The following is a 9311-nucleotide window of genomic DNA, read 5'->3' as shown; positions in this document are numbered from 1 at the left end:
CTCTTTTCAGTCGTTCAGATCGTTTCAGTCATTCAGATCGTTTCAGTCGTTCAGATCGTTTCCCTCATCAGTTCGTTTCCGTCGTTCAGCTCGTTTCCGTCGTTCAGATCTCTTCTCTTGTTCAGATCGTTTCAGTCGTTCAGATCGTTTCAGTCATTCAGATCGTTTCAGTCGTTCAGATCGTTTCAGTCATTCAGATCATTTCAGTCGTTCAGATCGCTTCCGTCGTTCAGATCGTTTCAGTCGTTCAGATCGTTTCAGTCGTTCAGTTCGCTTCCGTCGTTCAGATCGTTTCAGTCGTTCAGATCGTTTCAGTCGTTCAGATCGCTTCCGTCGTTCAGCTCGTTTCCGTCGTTCAGATCGTTTCCGTCGTTCAGATCGTTTCCGTCGTTCAGATCGTTTCCGTCGTTCAGATCGTTTCCGTCGTTCAGCTCGTTTCCGTCGTTCAGATCGTTTCAGTCGTTCAGATCGTTTCAGTCGTTCAGATCGTTTCAGTCGTTCAGATCGTTTACGTCGTTCAGATCGTTTCCGTCGTTCAATTCGTTCACGTCGATGAGATCGTTTCCGTCGTTCAGATCGTTTCCGTCGTTGAGATCGTTTCAGTCGTTCAGATCGTTTCAGTCATTCAGCTCTTTTCAGTCATTCAGATCGTTTCCGTCGTTCAGATCGTTTCCGTCGTTCAGATCGTTTCAGTCGTTCAGATCGTTCATCTCGTTTCAGTCGTTCAGATCGTTTCAGTCGTTCGGATCGTTTAAGTCGTTCAGATCGTTTCAGTCGTTCAAATCGTTCATCTCGTTTCAGTCGTTCAGATCGTTTCAGTCGTTCGGATCGTTTAAGTCGTTCAGATCGTTTCAGTCGTTCGGATCGTTTAAGTCGTTCAGATCGTTTCCGTCGTTCAGCTCTTTTCCGTCGTTCAGATCGTTTCCGTCGTTCAGCTCTTTTCCGTCGTTCAGATCGTTTCAGTCGTTCAGATCGTTTCCGTCGTTCAGATCGTTTCCGTCGTTCATCTCGTTTCAGTCGTTCAGATCGTTTCCGTCGTTCAGATCGTTTACGTCGTTCAATTCGTTTACGTCGATGAGATCGTTTTACGTCGTTCAGATCGTTTCCGTCGTTCAGATCGTTTCCGTCGTTCAGATCGTTTCAGTCGTTCAGATCGTTTCAGTCGTTCAGATCGTTTACCTCATCAGCTCTTTTCCGCCGTTCAGATCGTTTCCGTCGTTCAGATCGTTTCAGTCGTTCAGATCGTTTCGGTCGTTCAGATCGTTTACGTCGTTCAGATCGTTTACGTCGTTCAGATCGTTTCAGTCGTTCAGCTCGTTTCCATCGTTCAGATCGTTTCCGTCGTTCAGATCGTTTCCGTCGTTGAGATCGTTTCAATCGTTCAGATCGTTTCAGTCATTCAGATCGTTTCAGTCGTTCAGATCGTTTCCCTCATCAGTTCGTTTCCGTCGTTCAGCTCGTTTCCGTCATCCAGATCGTTTGTCGTTCAGATCGTTTCCATCGTTCAGCTTGCTTCAGTCGTTCAGATCGTTTCAGTCGTTCAGATCTCTTCTCTTTTTCAGATCGTTTCAGTCGTTCAGATCGTTTCAGTCATTCAGATCGTTTCCGTCGTTCAGCTCTTTTCAGTCGTTCAGATCGTTTCCGTCGTTCATCTCGTTTCAGTCGTTCAGATCGTTTCAGTCATTCAGATCGTTTAAGTCGTTCAGCTCGTTTCCGTCATTCAGATCGTTTCAGTTGTTCAGATCGTTTCAGTCGTTCAGATCGTTTCCGTAATTGAGATCGTTTCAGTTGTTCAGATCGTTTCAGTCGTTCAGATCGTTTCCGTAATTGAGATCGTTTCCGTCGTTCAGATCGTTTCAGTCGTTCAGATCGTTTCCGTCGTTCAGCTCGTTTCAGTCGTTCAGATCGTTTCAGTCATTCAGATCGTTTCAGTCGTTCAGATCGTTTCCGTAATTCAGATCGTTTCCGGCGTTCAGATCGTTTCCGTCGTTCAGATCGTTTTAGTCGTTCAGATCGTTTCCGTCGTTCAGATCGTTTCAGTCGTTCATCTCGTTTCAGTCGTTCAGATCGTTTCAGTCGTTCAGCTCGTTTCCGTCATTCAGATCGTTTCAGTTGTTCAGATCGTTTCAGTCGTTCAGATCGTTTCCGTAATTGAGATCGTTTCCGTCGTTCAGATCGTTTCAGTCGTTCAGATCGTTTCCGTCGTTGAGCTCGTTTCAGTCGTTCAGCTCGTTTCAGTCGTTCAGCTCGTTTCCGTCATTCAGATCGTTTCAGTCGTTCATCTCGTTTCCGTCGTTCATCTCGTTTCAGTCGTTCAGCTCGTTTCAGTCGTTCAGCTCGTTTCCGCCGTTCAGATCGTTTCCGTCGTTCAGATCGTTTCAGTCGTTCAGATCGTTTCAGTCGTTCAGCTCGTTTCCGTCGTTCAATTCGTTCACGTCGATGAGATCGTTTCCGTCGTTCAGATCGTTTCCGTCATTGAGATCGTTTCAGTCGTTCAGATCGTTTCAGTCATTCAGATCGTTTCCCTCATCAGTTCGTTTCCGTCGTTCAGCTCGTTTCCGTCATCCAGATCGTTTGTCGTTCAGATCGTTTCCATCGTTCAGCTTGCTTCAGTCGTTCAGATCGTTTCAGTCGTTCAGATCGTTTCAGTCGTTCAGATCGTTTCAGTCGTTCAGATCGTTTCAGTCGTTCAGATCGTTTCCGTCGTTCAGGTCGTTTCCGTCGTTCAGATCGTTTCAGTCGTTCAGATCGTTTCCGTCGTTCAGATCGTTTCAGTCGTTCAGATCGTTTCAGTCGTTCAGATCGTTTCAGTCGTTCAGATCGTTTCCGTCGTTCAGGTCGTTTCCGTCGTTCAGATCGTTTCAGTCGTTCAGTTCGCTTCCGTCGTTCAGATCGTTTCAGTCGTTGAGATCGTTTCAGTCGTTCAGTTCGCTTCCGTCGTTCAGATCGTTTCAGTCGTTGAGATCGTTTCCGTCGTTCAGATCGTTTACGTCGTTCAATTCGTTTACGTCGATGAGATCGTTTTACGTCGTTCAGATCGTTTCCGTCGTTCAGATCGTTTCCGTCCTTCAGATCGTTTCAGTCGTTCAGATCGTTTCAGTCGTTCAGATCGTTTACCTCATCAGCTCTTTTCCGCCGTTCAGATCGTTTCCGTCGTTCAGATCGTTTCAGTCGTTCAGCTCGTTTCCATCGTTCAGATCGTTTCCGTCGTTCAGATCGTTTCCGTCGTTGAGATCGTTTCAGTCGTTCAGATCGTTTCAGTCATTCAGCTCTTTTCAGTCATTCAGATCGTTTCAGTCGTTCAGATCGTTTCCCTCATCAGTTCGTTTCCGTCGTTCAGCTCGTTTCCGTCATCCAGATCGTTTGTCGTTCAGATCGTTTCCATCGTTCAGCTTGCTTCAGTCGTTCAGATCGTTTCAGTCGTTCAGATCTCTTCTCTTGTTCAGATCGTTTCAGTCGTTCAGATCGTTTCAGTCATTCAGATCGTTTCCGTCGTTCAGCTCTTTTCAGTCGTTCAGATCGTTTCCGTCGTTCATCTCGTTTCAGTCGTTCAGATCGTTTCAGTCGTTCAGATCGTTTAAGTCGTTCAGCTCGTTTCCGTCATTCAGATCGTTTCAGTTGTTCAGATCGTTTCAGTCGTTCAGATCGTTTCCGTAATTGAGATCGTTTCAGTTGTTCAGATCGTTTCAGTCGTTCAGATCGTTTCAGTCGTTCAGATCGTTTCCGTCGTTCAGCTCGTTTCAGTCGTTCAGATCGTTTCAGTCATTCAGATCGTTTCCGTCGTTCAGATCGTTTCAGTCGTTCAGCTCTTTTCCGTCATTCATCTCGTTTCCGTCGTTCAGATCGTTTCCGTCGTTCAGATCGTTTCCGTCGTTCATCTCGTTTCAGTCGTTCAGATCGTTTCAGTCGTTCAGCTCGTTTCCGTCGTTCAGCTCGTTTCCGTCGTTCAGATCGTTTACGTCGTTCAATTCGTTTACGTCGATGAGATCGTTTTACGTCGTTCAGATCGTTTCCGTCGTTCAGATCGTTTCCGTCGTTCAGATCGTTTCAGTCGTTCAGATCGTTTCAGTCGTTCAGATCGTTTACCTCATCAGCTCTTTTCCGCTGTTCAGATCGTTTCCGTCGTTCAGATCGTTTCAGTCGTTGAGATCGTTTCAGTCGTTCAGATCGTTTCAGTCATTCAGCTCTTTTCAGTCATTCAGATCGTTTCAGTCGTTCAGATCGTTTCCCTCATCAGTTCGTTTCCGTCGTTCAGCTCGTTTCCGTCATCCAGATCGTTTGTCGTTCAGATCGTTTCCATCGTTCAGCTTGCTTCAGTCGTTCAGATCGTTTCAGTCGTTCAGATCTCTTCTCTTGTTCAGATCGTTTCAGTCGTTCAGATCGTTTCAGTCATTCAGATCGTTTCCGTCGTTCAGCTCTTTTCAGTCGTTCAGATCGTTTCCGTCGTTCAGATCGTTTAAGTCGTTCATCTCGTTTCAGTCGTTCAGATCGTTTCAGTCGTTCAGATCGTTTAAGTCGTTCAGCTCGTTTCCGTCATTCAGATCGTTTCAGTTGTTCAGATCGTTTCAGTCGTTCAGATCGTTTCCGTAATTGAGATCGTTTCAGTTGTTCAGATCGTTTCAGTCGTTCAGATCGTTTCAGTCGTTCAGATCGTTTCCGTCGTTCAGCTCGTTTCAGTCGTTCAGCTCGTTTCAGTCGTTCAGCTCGTTTCCGTCATTCAGATCTTTTCAGTCGTTCATCTCGTTTCAGTCGTTCAGCTCGTTTCAGTCGTTCAGCTCGTTTCCGCCGTTCAGATCGTTTCCGTCGTTCAGATCGTTTACGTCGTTCAGATCATTTACGTCGTTCAGATCGTTTCAGTCGTTCAGCTCGTTTCCATCGTTCAGATCGTTTCCGTCGTTCAGATCGTTTCCGTCGTTGAGATCGTTTCAGTCGTTCAGATCGTTTCAGTCATTCAGCTCTTTTCAGTCATTCAGATCGTTTCAGTCATTCAGATCGTTTCAGTCGTTCAGATCGTTTCCCTCATCAGTTCGTTTCCGTCGTTCAGCTCGTTTCCGTCATCCAGATCGTTTGTCGTTCAGATCGTTTCCATCGTTCAGCTTGCTTCAGTCGTTCAGATCGTTTCAGTCGTTCAGATCTCTTCTCTTGTTCAGATCGTTTCAGTCGTTCAGATCGTTTCAGTCATTCAGATCGTTTCCGTCGTTCAGCTCTTTTCAGTCGTTCAGATCGTTTCCGTCGTTCAGATCGTTTAAGTCGTTCATCTCGTTTCAGTCGTTCAGATCGTTTCAGTCGTTCAGATCGTTTAAGTCGTTCAGCTCGTTTCCGTCATTCAGATCGTTTCAGTTGTTCAGATCGTTTCAGTCGTTCAGATCGTTTCCGTAATTGAGATCGTTTCAGTTGTTCAGATCGTTTCAGTCGTTCAGATCGTTTCCGTAATTGAGATCGTTTCCGTCGTTCAGATCGTTTCAGTCGTTCAGATCGTTTCCGTCGTTCAGCTCGTTTCAGTCGTTCAGATCGTTTCAGTCATTCAGATCGTTTCAGTCGTTCAGCTCTTTTCCGTCATTCATCTCGTTTCCGTCGTTCAGATCGTTTCCGTCGTTCAGATCGTTTCCGTCGTTCATCTCGTTTCAGTCGTTCAGATCGTTTCAGTCGTTCAGCTCGTTTCCGTCATTCAGATCGTTTCAGTTGTTCAGATCGTTTCAGTCGTTCAGATCGTTTCCGTAATTGAGATCGTTTCCGTCGTTCAGATCGTTTCAGTCGTTCAGATCGTTTCCGTCGTTCAGCTCGTTTCAGTCGTTCAGATCGTTTCAGTCATTCAGATCGTTTCAGTCGTTCAGATCGTTTTAGTCGTTCAGATCGTTTTAGTCGTTCAGATCGTTTCAGTCGTTCAGCTCTTTTCCGTCGTTCAGATCGTTTCCGTCGTTCAGATCGTTTCAGTCGTTCAGATCGCTTCCGTCGTTCAGATCGTTTCAGTCGTTCAGATCGTTTCAGTCGTTCAGATCGTTTCAGTCGTTCAGTTCGCTTCCGTCGTTCAGATCGTTTCAGTCGTTCAGATCGTTTCAGTCGTTCAGATCGTTTCCGTCGTTCAGATCGTTTCCGTCGTTCAGATCGTTTCCGTCGTTCAATTCGTTTACGTCGATGAGATCGTTTTACGTCGTTCAGATCGTTTCCGTCGTTCAGCTCGTTTCCGTCGTTCAGATCGTTTCAGTCGTTCAGATCGTTCCCTCATCAGCTCTTTTCCGCCGTTCAGATCGTTTCCGTCGTTCAGATTGTTTCAGTCGTTCAGATCGTTTCGGTCGTTCAGATCGTTTCAGTCGTTCAGCTCGTTTCCGTCGTTCAATTCGTTTCCGTCGTTGAGATCGTTTCAGTCGTTCAGATCGTTTCAGTCATTCAGCTCTTTTCAGTCATTCAGATCGTTTCCGTCGTTCAGCTCGTTTCCGTCGTTCAGATCGTTTCAGTCGTTCAGATCGTTCCCTCATCAGCTCTTTTCCGCCGTTCAGATCGTTTCCGTCGTTCAGATTGTTTCAGTCGTTCAGATCGTTTCGGTCGTTCAGATCGTTTCCGTCGTTCAGCTCTTTTCAGTCGTTCAGATCGTTTCAGTCGTTCAGATCGTTTCAGTTGTTCAGATCGTTTCAGTCGTTCAGATCGTTTCAGTCGTTCAGATCGTTTCAGTCATTCAGATCGTTTCAGTCGTTCAGCTCTTTTCCGTCATTCAGATCGTTTCCGTCGTTCAGATCGTTTCAGTCGTTCAGATCGCTTCCGTCGTTCAGATCGTTTCAGTCGTTCAGATCGTTTCAGTCGTTCAGATCGTTTCAGTCGTTCAGTTCGCTTCCGTCGTTCAGATCGTTTCAGTCGTTCAGATCGTTTCAGTCGTTCAGATCGTTTCCGTAATTCAGATCGTTTCCGGCGTTCAGATCGTTTCCGTCGTTCAGATCGTTTCCGTCGTTCATCTCGTTTCAGTCGTTCAGATCGTTTCAGTCGTTCAGATCGTTTAAGTCGTTCAGCTCGTTTCCGTCATTCAGATCGTTTCAGTTGTTCAGATCGTTTCAGTCGTTCAGATCGTTTCCGTAATTGAGATCGTTTCCGTCGTTCAGATCGTTTCAGTCATTCAGATCGTTTCCGTCGTTCAGCTCGTTTCAGTCGTTCAGCTCGTTTCAGTCGTTCAGCTCTTTTCCGTCATTCAGATCGTTTCAGTCGTTCATCTCGTTTCCGTCGTTCATCTCGTTTCAGTCGTTCAGCTCGTTTCAGTCGTTCAGCTCGTTTCCGCCGTTCAGATCGTTTCCGTCGTTCAGATCGTTTCAGTCGTTCAGATCGTTTCGGTCGTTCAGATCGTTTACGTCGTTCAGATCGTTTACGTCGTTCAGATCGTTTCCGTCGTTCATCTGGTTTCAGTCGTTCAGATCGTTTCAGTCGTTCAGATCGTTTCGGTCGTTCAGATCGTTTCAGTCGTTCAGCTCGTTTCCGTCATCCAGATCGTTTGTCGTTCAGATCGTTTCCATCGTTCAGATCTCTTCTCTTGTTCAGATCGTTTCAGTCGTTCAGATCGTTTCAGTCATTCAGATCGTTTCCGTCGTTCAGATCGTTTCCGTCGTTCATCTCGTTTCAGTCGTTCAGATCGTTTCAGTCGTTCAGATCGTTTAAGTCGTTCAGCTCGTTTCCGTCATTCAGATCGTTTCAGTCGTTCAGATCGTTTCAGTCGTTCAGATCGTTTCAGTCGTTCAGATCGTTTCCGTCGTTCAGCTCGTTTCAGTCGTTCAGATCGTTTCAGTCGTTCAGATCGTTTCAGTCGTTCAGATCGTTTCAGTCGTTCAGATCGTTTCCGGCGTTCAGATCGTTTCCGTCGTTCAGATCGTTTCCGTCGTTCATCTCGTTTCAGTCGTTCAGATCGTTTCAGTCGTTCAGATCGTTTAAGTCGTTCAGCTCGTTTCCGTCATTCAGATCGTTTCAGTTGTTCAGATCGTTTCAGTCGTTCAGATCGTTTCCGTAATTGAGATCGTTTCCGTCGTTCAGATCGTTTCAGTCATTCAGATCGTTTCAGTCGTTCAGCTCTTTTCCGTCGTTCAGATCGTTTTAGTCGTTCAGATCGTTTCAGTCGTTCAGCTCTTTTCCGTCGTTCAGATCGTTTCAGTCGTTCAGATCGCTTCCGTCGTTCAGATCGTTTCAGTCGTTCAGATCGTTTCAGTCGTTCAGATCGTTTCAGTCGTTCAGATCGTTTCAGTCGTTCAGTTCGCTTCCGTCGTTCAGATCGTTTCAGTCGTTCAGATCGTTTCAGTCGTTCAGATCGTTTCCGTCGTTCAGATCGTTTCCGTCGTTCAATTCGTTTACGTCGATGAGATCGTTTTACGTCGTTCAGATCGTTTCCGTCGTTCAGCTCGTTTCCGTCGTTCAGATCGTTTCAGTCGTTCAGATCGTTTCAGTCATTCAGCTCTTTTCAGTCATTCAGATCGTTTCCGTCGTTCAGCTCGTTTCCGTCATCCAGATCGTTTGTCGTTCAGATCGTTTCCATCGTTCAGATCTCTTCTCTTGTTCAGATCGTTTCAGTCGTTCAGATCGTTTCAGTCATTCAGATCGTTTCCGTCGTTCAGATCGTTTCCGTCGTTCATCTCGTTTCAGTCGTTCAGATCGTTTCAGTCGTTCAGATCGTTTCAGTCGTTCAGATCGTTTCCGTAATTCAGATCGTTTCCGGCGTTCAGATCGTTTCCGTCGTTCAGATCGTTTCCGTCGTTCATCTCGTTTCAGTCGTTCAGATCGTTTCAGTCGTTCAGATCGTTTAAGTCGTTCAGCTCGTTTCCGTCATTCAGATCGTTTCAGTTGTTCAGATCGTTTCAGTCGTTCAGATCGTTTCCGTAATTGAGATCGTTTCCGTCGTTCAGATCGTTTCAGTCATTCAGATCGTTTCCGTCGTTCAGCTCGTTTCAGTCGTTCAGCTCGTTTCAGTCGTTCAGCTCTTTTCCGTCATTCAGATCGTTTCAGTCGTTCATCTCGTTTCCGTCGTTCATCTCGTTTCAGTCGTTCAGCTCGTTTCGGTCGTTCAGATCGTTTACGTCGTTCAGATCGTTTACGTCGTTCAGATCGTTTCCGTCGTTCAGATCGTTTCAGTCGTTCAGATCGTTTTAGTCGTTCAGATCGTTTTAGTCGTTCAGATCGTTTCAGTCGTTCAGCTCTTTTCCGTCGTTCAGATCGTTTCCGTCGTTCAGATCGTTTCAGTCGTTCAGATCGCTTCCGTCGTTCAGATCGTTTCAGTCGTTCAGATCGTTTCAGTCGTTCAGATCGTTTCAGTCGTTCAGTTCGCTTCCGTCGTTCAGATCGTTTCA

The sequence above is a fragment of the Blennius ocellaris genome (genome assembly GCF_963422515.1).
Source record: "Blennius ocellaris genome assembly, chromosome: 22".
Taxonomy (NCBI): domain Eukaryota; kingdom Metazoa; phylum Chordata; class Actinopteri; order Blenniiformes; family Blenniidae; genus Blennius; species Blennius ocellaris.
The sequence above is the reverse complement of the archived record's forward strand: the minus strand, read 5'-3'. Positions refer to the sequence as shown.